Below are 14,528 nucleotides of genomic sequence, written 5' to 3'. Positions count from 1 at the left end.
ATTATGAACGTTGATGCTAGAGTGAATTTTCCACGTTTTACAATTCTGTCCAAATTAAATTTTATTTGGCAAATTTAAAGTTGAATTGACAATTGAATACATCAAAATGATTTTATATTGAATATTAAATATAATCCTATTCATTTCTTCACGACCGTTGACCGTCACCTCCATAGTCGCTCCTTGATTCATCTCTCCAATTAGCATCTCTCGCAAAAATCCCCAAATCGAGCCAACGCCAGCCCCTAAAGTAGATTCAGGAGAAATACACATTGTTTAAGGTGGTAAGAACGAGATTCAACTCTTCAATTCGTAGTACATTGTGTAACTCGGTCAATAACATTGAGCATACTAATAATGAAAATGTAATCGGCTGGAATTTTTGATGATCACGAGTTTTAGGGGTATTTTCGTTCAAATTAGATAAAAGAAAATTAACTACGACTCTAAAGAAACTAAGTTGGTGACAACATTTATTTTACAAATTCCCTATATTACCATTAATTGAATTTTCACAAATTACGCCAACAAATATTTTACCCGACATGGTTATGGATTTAAACTATCTAAAGTCTAAACTCCAACTCTCTCACCAATATACAAATAAGCGAAAATATCATTATAAACAAACAAAAACTACTTCCAACAACCAAAAATAACCTCAATTAGGCATTGACTTAGCCAAAAAATATTCCAGAAGGATTCCAAATCATATGCATACATATTTGGTCAACTACTTCCAGCAACCAAAACTAAGAACATCAAAATAAACAAACAAAAATCACAACCTATGTATAATCATATATATTTGCCAGCTAAGATACAATAAGAGCTTCCCAACTTCCATTGCAGTTAATAATTCAATATCAATATATATAATAAAAAAACCTTCCTTCCCTTATAAGCTTTTTCAATGGCTGCCAAACTCTTTTGTCAGCAATGAGTGTTAGAATCTACATTGTCATCTTGTTTTCTTGGGCTCTTCTCACCGCCGTCACTCCCACCCTCGTTCGCCTCGCTGCTTCGGCTAATCTTCAATCCAGATTAGATGGTATGTATTCGTCATCCCAAGCCCCCTTTTTTTTCAAATTTATCTGAATTTTATGTAAATTGTAATGAATTAAGCATTTATTTTCGAATAAATTTTAGAAAATATATCCCCTACCTCTCTACTAATATTTTTTTCTGCGTTCATCCTAGTAGGTGAAGGAAGGGAAGGGTTGAAATTATTGTTGCCGAGAAAGGCTCTTGTTGAATTAAACATCTCGGTGCCGGTGCTGGCAGTGGCAGCGACACCAGTACCAGCGGCGGCATACGGCGGCGGAGGTGCGATTCTTGAGTTTAGGAGACGTTTTGATCGGAGTAGAGGAATAAAATGACGTTTTTAATTTTCTGACGTGGATGGTTGTAAATACTGATATGCTTTCGTAGAAGGTTTGATTTGTTGTTTATTTATTTTTTTGTAATAATTTATAGAGATATTTGTCACAATGAATTACATTAAAAGGCAATTTAGAGAGGCTGAAAATTAGATGAAATTAGACAGCTTTATTTGTTAGTTAAGTACATTTTTGGGTTACTAATCATCTTATACAATATAATGCTATCTAAAATACTTTTCCATCCAATGGTAAACAAAATGCTAGTTACTTATAATTTACTATTAATTAAATTAGTAGAGCCAAATTCAAAATTTGCAAGGAATACGTAGGGTGAGTTTGACTAGGAATATTTTAAATACGAAATTAAGTTTTTAAGTGTGATCAAAGTGAATTCTGCATTTCAATTTTGTACAATATAATTCAAAGTAATATTATTTCCCTAAAACATAACTTATGGTTCGTCGTCAACTTGAAAGGTAATGTCAACCATGACAATGAAATGCGGACGAAGAACATAAGTGCACCCGATCCCAAAAGGTTGGGGTGGACTTGCCATACCATGGAGTTACTGACAACTCTAAAGACTAAATTCAGTGCAGTTTTCCAGCCCTCATGGCCGGGGTGTGGAGTCGACACCCCCCCCCCCCCCCACTGAATTTGCCATTGCTTCAAAGTCAAGCAAGAATTTTGCCCTCACTTTTGCTCATTCAAGTAACCATAATTATTAAAAAGATGTATATATTTCCTATTGATACCACAATGCATGATGATTTATTAGATAAGAAGGGATGGGCATCCCATACCAAAGCAAGAAGCACTTGATGGAAGCATGTCACCAACAGACACATTCATGCCAAATGTTGCAAATTCTCAATGGTTTAATTTCCAGATCAAAAGAAACATCTATAAAAAAGAAAAGCATTTCAATTCACAACAACTGTAGAAAGATAATAATGAATCTTGAATCACATATTGCTGCAAACAAAAATATCCCATGGCATCTGTCACATTGCTATCATGGTATTATAGAAGTACTTCGAAAGTGCCCATTCAACTTGCATCTTGACTTTTAGTTGTGTCAGGAGACAACTAATTAGTAATCCCCCATTCCTATGTAGTAGAGGCGTTTCATTTTCAACACTCGTTTTGAAAAAATGATAATAAATAATTAAAATAGAGAAAATGTAAAATAAGTGAAAAAATAATACAGAGAAGACTTTTAACTATATTATTCTCTTTTTTACTTTACTTTTTTTACACTTTAGCTATTTATTATAATTTTTTCAAAAACGAATGTTCAAAATGAAACGCGTCTACTACAGAGAGACAGAGGGAGTACTATTACAAATACATTCATTCTTATTTTATTTTATTATTATATATAAATATGAAATTATCATAGTATTTTATTGAGTCATTGTTTGCAACGGATCTGTGCCATTGATGAGCTGTTTGAAACTATAGTGATTCGTATCACATCTCGACGAGGTCAAACAATAGCTTGAATAAAGGTGAATCGCCGGTGAGATAATATCATAATAGTGGTCTCAGAGCCTCGTCTGATCTCATTGTCATACCTTAAGATATGACGATGCTATGATCTTAGGAATCACTTTAGCAAATTAACTAGATCTATTCTCTTTTAAATTCCCTAATAGATATCAACTGATGCAATTTATGGCTATGATTTAGTTGTTATTTATCGTTGTAAGTTTTTTGTTTCTCGCTTTTATGGTTATCTGAAACTTTGTGTACCTATGTTGCTTGTTTTGTGAGATTTCCTTATGACATTTGCTTCCTTTTAATTTGCTTGGTTGGTGGATGCTTTTGTGGTGTATTGTGTGACTGTTGTTTCTAACTTCCGACTCTGCTCTTTGTTGGTGTGAGACCACTCCTCTCGAGTGGTTGATATTGGCTTATAATATCAAAAGACGTGTTGTCAATTTGCTTATGTTTGTCTGCTGATTTTCTTCAGTAATGTTTTGGGCAGAGATATACTTTGTTTGTCTATACTATATGATGACTCCGCGAATTATTGATGATGATAAATGCTCGTAAAAATAAATCACGACACAGAGAATTTAACGTGGTTCGATTTACTGAGGTAAATCTACGTCCACGGGGAGAAATGGGGGCAGGTTTGTATTGCTTGATCTGCCAAATACAGCTTACAACACAGACTTGCTATATGATTGTTTCTCTAGAGAGATTCTAACCTCTTCTATCAGATCTAAGTTCTATTTATATAATGAACTCAGATCATGGCTTGCGTCACCACCCTAAGTCGTGGATGTCGTGTAGGTTATGGCCTAAGATCGTGGGTGAAGCGTAGGTCATGGCCTACGATCGTGGCCTGAACTGACATCACGTGGTAGTGGGTGTGTTGGACATCCGGTATGGGTCCACTAACTCCTTGTTCGGTCGAATACCGAGACCGAACTGCTTTGGTTGCCGATCTGAGAGTAGAGCTTGATGCCGACCTGAGAGCAGAGCTTGATTGGTTGGCTTTTACCGAGCTGTAGGCTGAGGCCGAACTGAACTCTTGGGCTTTGGGCTGGCCGAGCTGTCACTGCTATTGGGCTTGTTTAGTACGTACCCCATCACTACCCCCCCCGAAAAGCGAAGTGATTCATTTCGGCGAAGCGAGTCACTTCGGCATTCTGGAAAAGGGTACGGGGGAGGCTGAAGTCAGGGGACGTGCCCTGCGCGTGACTGCATTAAATGCGGCATTAAATGCGACAGTAAAATCCGGCCGTTGAATCCTGAAAAGGTGGGATATGAAACGGTGCGATGATTTGAAATCTTTTCCAAATCTGATAAATACCGTCTTTCTTCATCATTTGAACACCTTTGCTATTGGCTTCTTCTGCACTCTCTATCTTCTGCGTGAAAAATTTCCTTCCGCTTTCAAAAATTTCTTCAGACTACCTTCACCTTCAAAAAGTAAGAAAAATGTCTTCTTCTTCTTCTTCGGAGTCGGGTAGCGTTAGGAAAGGGGGTAAGGGGTCTTCTAGCCGGAAAGAATCCGGGGAGAAGACCGTAGAGTATTTTCACAGTATCTTGAGTAAGGATACTGTGATATCCCTTTACGAAAAATACTCTTTTCCTGGGGGGAAGGCGGTGGTACCTGACGGTGATCACAGGGCTGACTCCCCGCCGGAGGGTTACGTCACCGTGTACGAGGCCTGCTTAGAATGCGGGCTTCGTTTCCCCCTCCCTTCTGCCTTTATAGATTTACTAGATTTTTTTCAGCTTCCTTTAGGCCAGGTGACTCCGAACTCTTGGAGGCACTTGTCGGCCTTCGCTGCCGAACTCCGTAGGTTAGGAAGGGATTTGTCTTTGAAGGCGATCCTTAAATTCTTTCAATTTAAGAGGAAGGGGTCTTGGTTTTACTTGATCCCTTTACAGCCCTTTAGGGCCTTTTGTAAAACGAAGTGGCCGAAGTGGCAAAATCGCTTCTTCTACTATGATAGGACCGCGGCTCCTAGTTTTCCCTGGAGAGGGCCGGAGTCCGTTATCCGTCACCCTCGGCCTGAACCGTTGGACGAGCTCGATGGCGAGCTCAACAAGATTCCCATAGTTAGGAAACAATACACGGAGTCTGAGCTCGTCAAGGGCGACGTCGTGTTCGACATCTCGTCTTCGGACGAAGAGGCCGAGGGTGAGGATTTCTCTTTATCTTTATGCTCTACTGCTTTAACGAAGAAAATCTGACTTTGCTTTCTTGCTTTTTGGCAGTGTTCATGTTGAATAAGGCTATCAGAAAGTCCTCCGAGCTTGTGGAGCCGGAGAGAGAGAAGGCTACCAGCTCGGCGCCTGATGCCGAGAAGAATCCGAAGAGGCAAAAGACCTCTTCGGGTCCAAAGAAGCCGGAGTCGACTTCGGCAAGCAAGAAGGGGAAGACCCAGAAGCCCCCAAGGGCGCCAGAGAAAGACGTGGTCTTGGCGCCTCCTTCGGAGCATATCTGTGAGCCATTTTTATGGCCCACGGACTTCGCCGAGGTGAATTGTCTTCTTGATTCCTTGGCTTGGCTTGTCTTGTATTTTTGGTGCCCTCTGTTAACTTTTTTCCTTATCCATTTTCAGAGGAATGATATGCTCTCCAAGCTCGTCGCCGTCGAACTCTCCAAAGCGTCCAACGACTATGCCGAGATGCAGAGGAAATTGGCGGCTGCTTGTCACCGGGCCGAGCAGGCTGAGGCAAACTTTGAGAAAGCCAGGGCTGCTAGGATTTCGGCCCAGGATGAAGCTCAGTTTGCCAAAAACCAGCTCGTCATCCAGCGAGAGCAGACGAAACGGAGGGATGCTGCCGCCGTGGTTGCCCAAGGAGAGGGTCTCCGTGCCTACACGGAGAGACTCTTTTTGAGCAGCCAGTTCTCGGCCTTTGTCGGTAGTCTGGTAAGGCTAATTGCCGATAAGGGCGAGCAGGGGCCCGACGTCGTGCTGCCTCTGTACAGCCGAGAGATAGCTGCTCGGCTTCAGAATCTGCCGCTCCTTGAGGAGCTCGCTTCATCCTCGGTCCTGCTTTCTGCAGACCGAGTCCGGAGTTGTCGAGCTGATCGGGACGAGAACCTGGAGGCTATCTTTGCCTCCGTGGGACCCGTTTCACCCGCTTCGACTTACAACGGAGAGGGTGAGGCCGAGCCGCTGGAGCCGGAGGCCGAAGTCGAGCGGGCCGGGCATCCGGAGGAGGAAGCCGATCAGGAGGCGGAGGCGAGGCCGGCAGGAAGCGAGGCCGAGGCTGAGGTAGCCCAAGAGAAAGAAGCTGTACCAGACCGAGGAGCCGGAGACGAAGCTGGCGGAGTATGATTTCGTCTCCCTTCTCTTAGTCTAGTTTCTTCCTTGTAAAATGGCCTTGAAGCCCTAGTGTAAAAAATTTTCCTTGTGAATGAAAAATTCTCTACACTTGTCTTCGTATAGCTTTGCGTACTCGCCTTTACTCCTGTTGTATTTTACTATCTGCTCGGTACAGCTGCCGAACTAATATAGCTGCTTTGTACTCAAGGAGATGGAGATACTTCACTGGAAACGGCTGTACTCTTCGGCTTTAGACGAAGCTGAGAGAAGAGCTATAGCCGATCAGACGAAGAATGACGAGCTTCTGGCTCGTTTAGTGAAGCTGGAGGCCGATAATAAGGACTTAGAGTCCGATAAGAAGGATCTGGAGGCCGAGCTGAATACGACCATTGCTGAGAGGACTGCGTACGAGGATTACATCCGTGTGCGCGGGGGATTGACCATCTCAGATGTTCAGAGTCGAGTTGACGAACTGTGGGAGGAATATCTTGTACTCCGGAGGAACAATGCGCTGGAGAGCTCGGCTTGCCAACAAGTTGTGAAATCATTACGGCGCTGGGCTTCTCGGTACGACATTGTTCTTTCTCGGCGCCCCTCCATAGAAAGATTCCTTCGGCATATCGTGCCAACAGATGCTCGCACTCCAGATCAAACCTCTGGTTCCCTTGTTCAAAATCCTACTCCCAGCCAACAACGAACTCCGGAACAGCCGGAAACGTCAAGACGAGAACGGGCTCAGGAGCAACCGGAATCGTCAAGACGGGGACGGACTGAAATTCGCCGAGGAGTTGTGACTATGAGCGAGCAAGATCAGCAGATGCTTATTGCAGAGACTCTTCATCGCCGAGGTGTTAGGACTTCTCGGGCTCGGGGAAGAGGCGTTGGGTCGAGGATAGCATCTCGTCGACCTGCTTATTCTTCATCTGCTCGGAACAACCGAACTCGGCTTCCAGAGGATTTTGCAGATAGGTGGCTTAACTTCAGCAACCCTGGACGGTAGAATAGTCCTTTGTAATAGCGTAACGCCATTTTGTAGGGTAGCGGAGTTGTATGCCGAACAAGATTTGATAAATGAAATTTTGTTTTCGCTTCTAACACTGTATTTACAGCTTAGCGAAAAAATTTCATCGTACTTGTCCTCGGTCTTATGAAGTAGACTTCTTTGACCGGACTTGGTCCTTGGTCTGATGAAATAAACATCTTTGACCGGACTCGTCTTTGGTCTGATGAAATAAACACCTTTGACCGAACTCGTCTTTGGTCTGATGAAATAAACATCTTCGACCGGACTCGTCTTTGGTCTGATGAAATAAACTTCTTTGACCGGACTTGGTTTGTGTTCTAATTTTGCGATTTTTGTCGCCGGGATCGAACTTTCCCTTGTCCTAATTCGGCGAGTTTTATCGCGTGGATCGGACTTTCCCAGTTAACCGAAGTGGTCTTATGCAGTAAACCTCTTTGACTAGACATGGTCGTCCTCGGTCTTATGAGGTAAACTGCTTTGACCGAACTTGGTCGTCCTAATTCGGCGAGTTTTATCGCGTGGATTGGACTTTCCCTTGTCCTAATTCAGGCAAGTTTTATCGCGAGAATCGGACTTTTGTTGCAGTTCGTTTCAGACGAAGTGCTTGATTCTTAAGCAGAATTGTGGTCTTGTATCCTCTTTAGAAGCTTTGACACACAATCGTGGGCTTGTTGCAGCTCGTTTCAGACGAACTGCTTGTTTAAGCTGAATTGTGGTCTTGTATCCTCTTTAGAAGCTTTGACGCGCAATCGTGGGCTTGTTGCAGCTCGTTTCAGACGAACTGCTTGTTTAAGCTGAATTGTGGTCTTATATCCTCCTTGGAAGCTTGGACTCACAATCGTTGGCTTATTGCAGTTCGTTTCAGACGGACTGCTTGTTAAGCTGAATTGTGGTCTTATATCCTCCTTAGAAGCTTGGACTCACAATAGTCTTTAATAATCGATCTAAAAAGGGGATCAGTCTTTAAAGAACGATATACCTTGGTACCATTTGTAAGAGACGACAAGCACATAGGGACAAAACACATAGAGAAAAAATGAAAAAGACGAAAGAAAAAACTTTAAACTTTTTTTTTTTTAAAACGACAAGTAAAAGGTACAAGTAAAAAACAAACAAATAAAAACACATACCCCTATGACCGAACTAGACACGAGACGGACTGACCGGACTTGTCTCTTACAAGTGGAACTTCTTGAGGTTGGAGACGTGCCATGTTCGGGGTACTTGTTCTCCTGACATGTGAGTCAATTTATAAGACCCTTTGCCGAGGACTTCTGACACCCGATATGGACCCTCCCATGTGGGTTCGAGTTTGCCCAGCTTTTCTGCTCGGCTTACTTCGTTGTTTCTCAAGACGAGATCTCCCACTTGAAATTGAAGCTTTTTCACCCTTTGGTTATAATACCGGGCTACTTGCTCCTTATACTTGGCTGCTTTTATGCACGCCAATTCTCTTCTTTCTTCGGCGAGATCTAGTTCTGCTCTCAGTCCGTCGTCATTCATTTCTGAGGAGAAATTTAGGGTTCGGGGACTGGGTACGCCGATCTCCACCGGAATTACGGCTTCAGTGCCGTACACCAGGCTATACGGAGTTTCACCGTTGGAGGTTTTGGGTGTAGTTCGGTAGGACCATAGGACTTGAGGGAGATTTTCTACCCATTGTCCTTTGGCTTGTTCTAACCGAGCTTTTAACCCTTTCACCAGAATCCGGTTCGTTACTTCCGTTTGTCCGTTTGCTTGGGGATGGGAGACCGAAGTGAACCGCTGTTGAATGTTCAGCTCTTGGCACCAATTCTTGAACGTCTTGTCGGTGAACTGAGTCCCATTATCCGAGATGAGGATGTGGGGTATGCCAAATCGGCACACTATGTTCTTCCAGACGAAGTCCAATGCCTTTGAGCTCGTTATCGTAGCTAAAGGTTCAGCCTCCACCCACTTCGTGAAGTAGTCCACGGCAACGATAAGGAATTTCATTTGCCGAGGAGCTTGAGGAAGTGGTCCCACTATGTCTATGCCCCATTGCATGAAAGGCCAAGGGCTTTGCATAGTGTATAGATCGGTCTGCGGCATCCTTGGGACATTTGCATGAATTTGGCACTTCGTACACTTCTTGACGAGCTGCACTGCCTCTTGTACCATGGTTGGCCAATAATATCCCCATCTCAGAACTTTTTTAGCTAAAGCTCTGGCTCCGATGTGGCTACCGCACGATCCTTCATGAACTTCTCTGAGGATGTAGTCCGTCTCTTCTGGTCCTACGCACCGCAATAACGGCTGGAGGTAAGACTTTCTAAAGAGGACTCCTTCATGAAGTTCGTACCGAAGAGCTCGGCACGTGATCTTCCGAGCTTCTCTCTTATCCTCGGGCAATTGTCCTTGATCCAGATACTGCAAGATCGGCGTCATCCAGTTCGGCGAGCTGGATACAGAATGTACCTCGGCTTCATCAATGCTTCGATGCATTAATTCTTCCGCCTTTGAGCTCGGATCTGAGGCCAACTTACTTAAGGTATCTGCTCGGCTATTTTCCGCTCTGGGAATGCGGATTATCCGGAAATAGGAGAAACTTCGGCTGATGCTTTGCGCTTTGTCCAAATACTTCTTCATTCTCTCGTCACGGGCTTCACTTGTACCCAACATGTGATTTACTATGACTTGTGAATCACAATGGACTTTGAGAGATTTGACGAGTAGACTTTGCGCTAACTGGAGTCCGGCCAGGAGGGCTTCGTACTCGGCTTCATTATTAGTAGTGGGGAATAGGAAACGAAGTGAGTAGGTTACCTCGTGTCCGTCGGGAGCGACAAGTAAAATACCAGCTCCACTTCCCATCTTGTTTGAAGCTCCATCTACGAATCCGCTCCAGCAGTCCGGCGGCTCTACTTCGGATTCCAAGGGCTGTGCAAGTTCGGCATTGGCAGAATTCTTCTGTTCGGCAATAATAGGAATTGCTTGATCGAACTTCGCTTCTGCAAGAAAATCTGCCAAGGCTTGTCCCTTGATGGCTTTCCGAGGTAGATATTCAATTGTGTGCTCTCCCAACTCTATAGCCCACTTGGCGATTCTGCCTGATGCTTCTGGCTTGGTCAAAACTTGCCGAAGAGGTAGATCGGTTAAGACGCATACCTTGTGAGCATAGAAGTATGGCCGCAGTCTCCTTGCTGCATTTACTAACGCCAGAGCAATCTTTTCCAGAGGTTGATACCTTGTTTCTGGACCTCTTAATGCTCGGCTTGTAAAGTAGATGGGAAACTGCTTTAGGCCTTCTTCTCGTACAAGCACCGCGCTGATGGTTTGATCCGATGCCGCTAAGTATAAGAATAGTACTTCGGCTTCGGCTGGAGCAGAGAGAATAGGAAGCTCGGCTAGATAACTTTTGAGCTCGTCAAAGGCCTTTTTCTGCTCGGCTCCCCACTCGAACTTTGGTGCCTTTTTCAACACCTTGAAGAACGGCAGTTGCTTTTCGGCTGCTTGGGAAAGGAATCGACTCAGTGCGGCTAGACATCCGGTTAGCCTTTGCACGTCATGTATGGACTTCGGCATTGCCATGTTCTGAACGACTTGAACTTTTGAGGGGTTTGCCTTGAGTCCGTCTTTTGAAACCCAACAACCCAGAAACTTTCCCGAATCTACCAAAAAGGTACACTTTTGGGGATTAAGTTTGAGGTTGGCTTTCTTGAGCACGTTGAGAGTGGACTTGAGGTTGTGCTCGTACTCCGAGGTGCTTTTGCTCTTGACGACTATATCGTCAACATATACTTCGACTTCCTTTCCAATCAGGTGCCGAAAAAGCTTGTCTACCATCCTTTGATAAGTGGCTCCGGCATTCTTTAAACCGAATGGCATCTTTTTATAAGCGAAAATGCCGAAATCAGTAATGAAGGCCGTTTTTGAAGCGTCAATCTCATCCATTAAAACCTGATGGTATCCTTTGTATAGATCAAGAAAACAAAAAATTTCAAAGCCTATCAGAGCTTCTACTTTTTTATCTATGTTCGGAAGGGGATAGCAATCTTTGGGACAGTGCTTATTTAGATCGGTGAAATCTATGCACATCCGCCATCCTCCTTCCTTTTTCTTGATCATGACAGGATTGGCCACCCACGAAGGATACTTCACTTCGAATAACACATCCGCCTTCAATAATTGACGGACTTCGTCATGGATGACTTGACTTCGTTCTGCCGCAAAGAGTCTTTGCTTCTGTTTTATCGGCCGGACCGAAGGATCAATATTTAAACGATGAGTGATTACCTCGGGGGGCACTCCGGTCATGTCCAACGGAGACCATGCAAAGACGTCTTTGTACTCCTTGAGGAGCTGGATGGTTTTTTCCCGAAGTAGAGGCGTTCCCGCGAAGCCGATCTTAACCGTTCTGGATGGATCGTCTTCGTACAGCTGAACTGTCATCGAGTTCGGCTCCGGTATGACTTCGGTCATCGCCTCTGACTCCGGCTGCTGTGATTGCTATGCTTGGTGGTGCCGATCTGACTGCTCGGCACTTCTAAGCGCAATTTGCAGGCATTCCTTTGCTCTTTTTTGGTCACCTCGGATGACCGCTATCCCTCCTTTAGTAGGGATCTTGATGGTGAGGTGATAGGTGGAGCAAACGGCCCGAACTGTGTTGAGCCAGTCTCTTCCCAGGATGACGTTGTACGGGGACCGAGCTTTTACCACGAAAAACTCAATCATCGTACTGGAGCTAGTAGGCGCTTTCCCCACCGTGATCGGAAGGCTGATAATACCTTCAGGGCGGGTGTCCTCCTGGGCGAAGCTCTTCAGGGGAAGCGGAGCCGGGCTGAGCCGAGCTGGGTCCACTTCTAGTTTGTCGAAGCACTCTTTAAAAAGAATGCTGACTGACGCTCCTGTATCCACAAACACCCTGTGGATCAGTTTGTTTGCCACTCCGGCTTGGATGACAATGGCGTCTTGGTGAGGAGAGATGGCCGGGACGGGATCAGCATCCGAGAACGTAATCACTTCGTCCTGCTTCAGCCTTTTATGCGTTGGCTCCTCTCGATTGGAGCCCCTGCGCTCTGACTTCAGGGACGACTTGGTCTTCCCGGCAGGGAGAGCGTCAATAGTCAGGATTACTCCATCATATTGCGGCTCGTCATCGTCTTCGGGATCCGGCTGCCTTTTCGGATCCTGAGGAGCGCAGTTCGCACCTCTCTGCTTCTTATTCTTCTTTGACTGCTTGCTTTGGTATTTTTTCAATGTCCCTGCCCTCACAAGAACATCGATACCTGCAGCCAAGTTTCTGCACTCCTCGGTATCGTGACCGTGGTCTTGATGGTAGGAGCAGTAGTTATCCTGGGGTCGGCGCGCGGCAGATTTCGTCATCCGCTTTGGCTTTTCGAACAGGTCGGAGTGTAGTTCGAAAATTTCCGCTCTCGGCTTGTTCAGCGGTACGAACTGAGCGGGCGGCTTCTCGGGATTGAGACGGGGTCCCAATCTGTCTTGCACCGGAGTCCTTTGAATCCTTTCAAAAGGAGTTCGGCGAGGATGTCCCTGATCGCCAAAAGGAGTTCGGCGAGGATGTCCCTGATCGCTATGATCGGGCTTCCTCCTGTCTCCTCGGGACGATGAGCTGTCTAACGACCGTTTGCGACGGTCTGCCTCATCGGCTCGGGAGTACTGGTCCGCAATGTCCCACATTTCCTGAGCTGTCTGCGGACCGCACTCAACGAGCTTCCTGTAGAGAGCTCCGGGCAGGATTCCATTTTGGAATGCCGAGATGACAAGCAGATCGTTGAGATCGTCCACTTGCAGGCATTCCTTGTGGAATCTTGTCATAAAGTCGCTGATTTTTTCGTCGCGACCTTGACGAATGGAAAGCAGCTGAGCCGAAGTGATTCGGGCTTCCGCTTTCTGAAAGAACCTCCTGTGGAAGGCATCCATTAGATCTCGGTAAGATCTGATGCTGCCCTGGGGGAGGCTATCGAACCACCTTCTCGCGTTCCCGATGAGCAGCTCGGGAAATAGCTTGCACATGTGGACCTCGTTGAGACCCTGGTTCGCCATGTTATATTGATAGCGCCCCAGGAAATCGTGAGGGTCCACGAGCCCGTCGTAAGTCATCGACGGAGTTCGGTAGTTCTGTGGTAGGGGAGTTCGGGTGATGTCGTCCGAGAACGGAGTCTTCAGTGCTCCGTACACGGCGAATCCGATATCTCGTCGGTATGGAGGAGATTGAGTTCTCCTGTGATTCCGGTACCGAGGAAGATCAGGAATATGTCGGGGTTGAGGATTCTTCTTCCTGGAAGACACGGCACTACTGCGGTAGTGACTTTCATGTCTGGATGAGGAAGGAGAATCCTCCGTTTTCGTCTTCGGCTCTTGGCTCTTTTGCAGGAAGGCTAAGAACTCATCCTGCTTCTCAGCCAAGAACAGCTTGACAGCCTCATTCAGATCAGGCTGCTGGGAAGACTCAGTGGGACGATTTTTGGAGCGGCCTGTTCCTTCGCCATGAGAACTGGTGGTGGATTTATCCCTAGGCTGTTTTCCAGACCTATGGGATGGATTGGCTTCCTCCGGGTTCTCACGGGCAGGAATGCGGGTATTCTGCGATCTGGTATGCATTTTTTGGGTGGAAAAAATGGATCAAAAATTCGCTTTATCACAAATTTTGTTCTTCGTTTCCCACAGACGGCGCCAGTGATGACTCCGCGAATTATTGATGATGATAAATGCTCGTAAAAATAAATCACGACACAGAGAATTTAACGTGGTTCGATTTACTGAGGTAAATCTACGTCCACGGGGAGAAATGGGGGCAGGTTTGTATTGCTTGATCTGCCAAATACAGCTTACAACACAGACTTGCTATATGATTGTTTCTCTAGAGAGATTCTAACCTCTTCTATCAGATCTAAGTTCTATTTATATAATGAACTCAGATCATGGCTTGCGTCACCACCCTAAGTCGTGGATGTCGTGTAGGTTATGGCCTAAGATCGTGGGTGAAGCGTAGGTCATGGCCTACGATCGTGGCCTGAACTGACATCACGTGGTAGTGGGTGTGTTGGACATCCGGTATGGGTCCACTAACTCCTTGTTCGGTCGAATACCGAGACCGAACTGCTTTGGTTGCCGATCTGAGAGTAGAGCTTGATGCCGACCTGAGAGCAGAGCTTGATTGGTTGGCTTTTACCGAGCTGTAGGCTGAGGCCGAACTGAACTCTTGGGCTTTGGGCTGGCCGAGCTGTCACTGCTATTGGGCTTGTTTAGTACGTACCCCATCACTATACACTTTGTTGTTTTTTTGTCGTTGGTTTGAGAATTTTGTAACACAAAAAACTGGATTTGCATGTACTTGTAAAACGA

General features: G+C 45.5%; 1 long non-coding RNA gene across 1 annotated transcript; it reads left to right on the top strand.

The window, feature by feature from the left end:
• Positions 1-659: 659 nt before the first annotated feature.
• LOC121771633 lies at positions 660-1,511 on the top strand. The gene is made up of 2 exons (XR_006044166.1): positions 660-1,051; positions 1,204-1,511. It is a non-coding gene; the product is annotated as an uncharacterized LOC121771633 (long non-coding RNA).
• The last annotated feature ends 13,017 nt before the right edge of the window (positions 1,512-14,528 follow it).

The sequence above is a fragment of the Salvia splendens genome, chromosome 2 (genome assembly GCF_004379255.2).
Source record: "Salvia splendens isolate huo1 chromosome 2, SspV2, whole genome shotgun sequence".
Classification (NCBI taxonomy): domain Eukaryota; kingdom Viridiplantae; phylum Streptophyta; class Magnoliopsida; order Lamiales; family Lamiaceae; genus Salvia; species Salvia splendens.
This window is presented reverse-complemented; position numbering and strand designations above follow the sequence as displayed.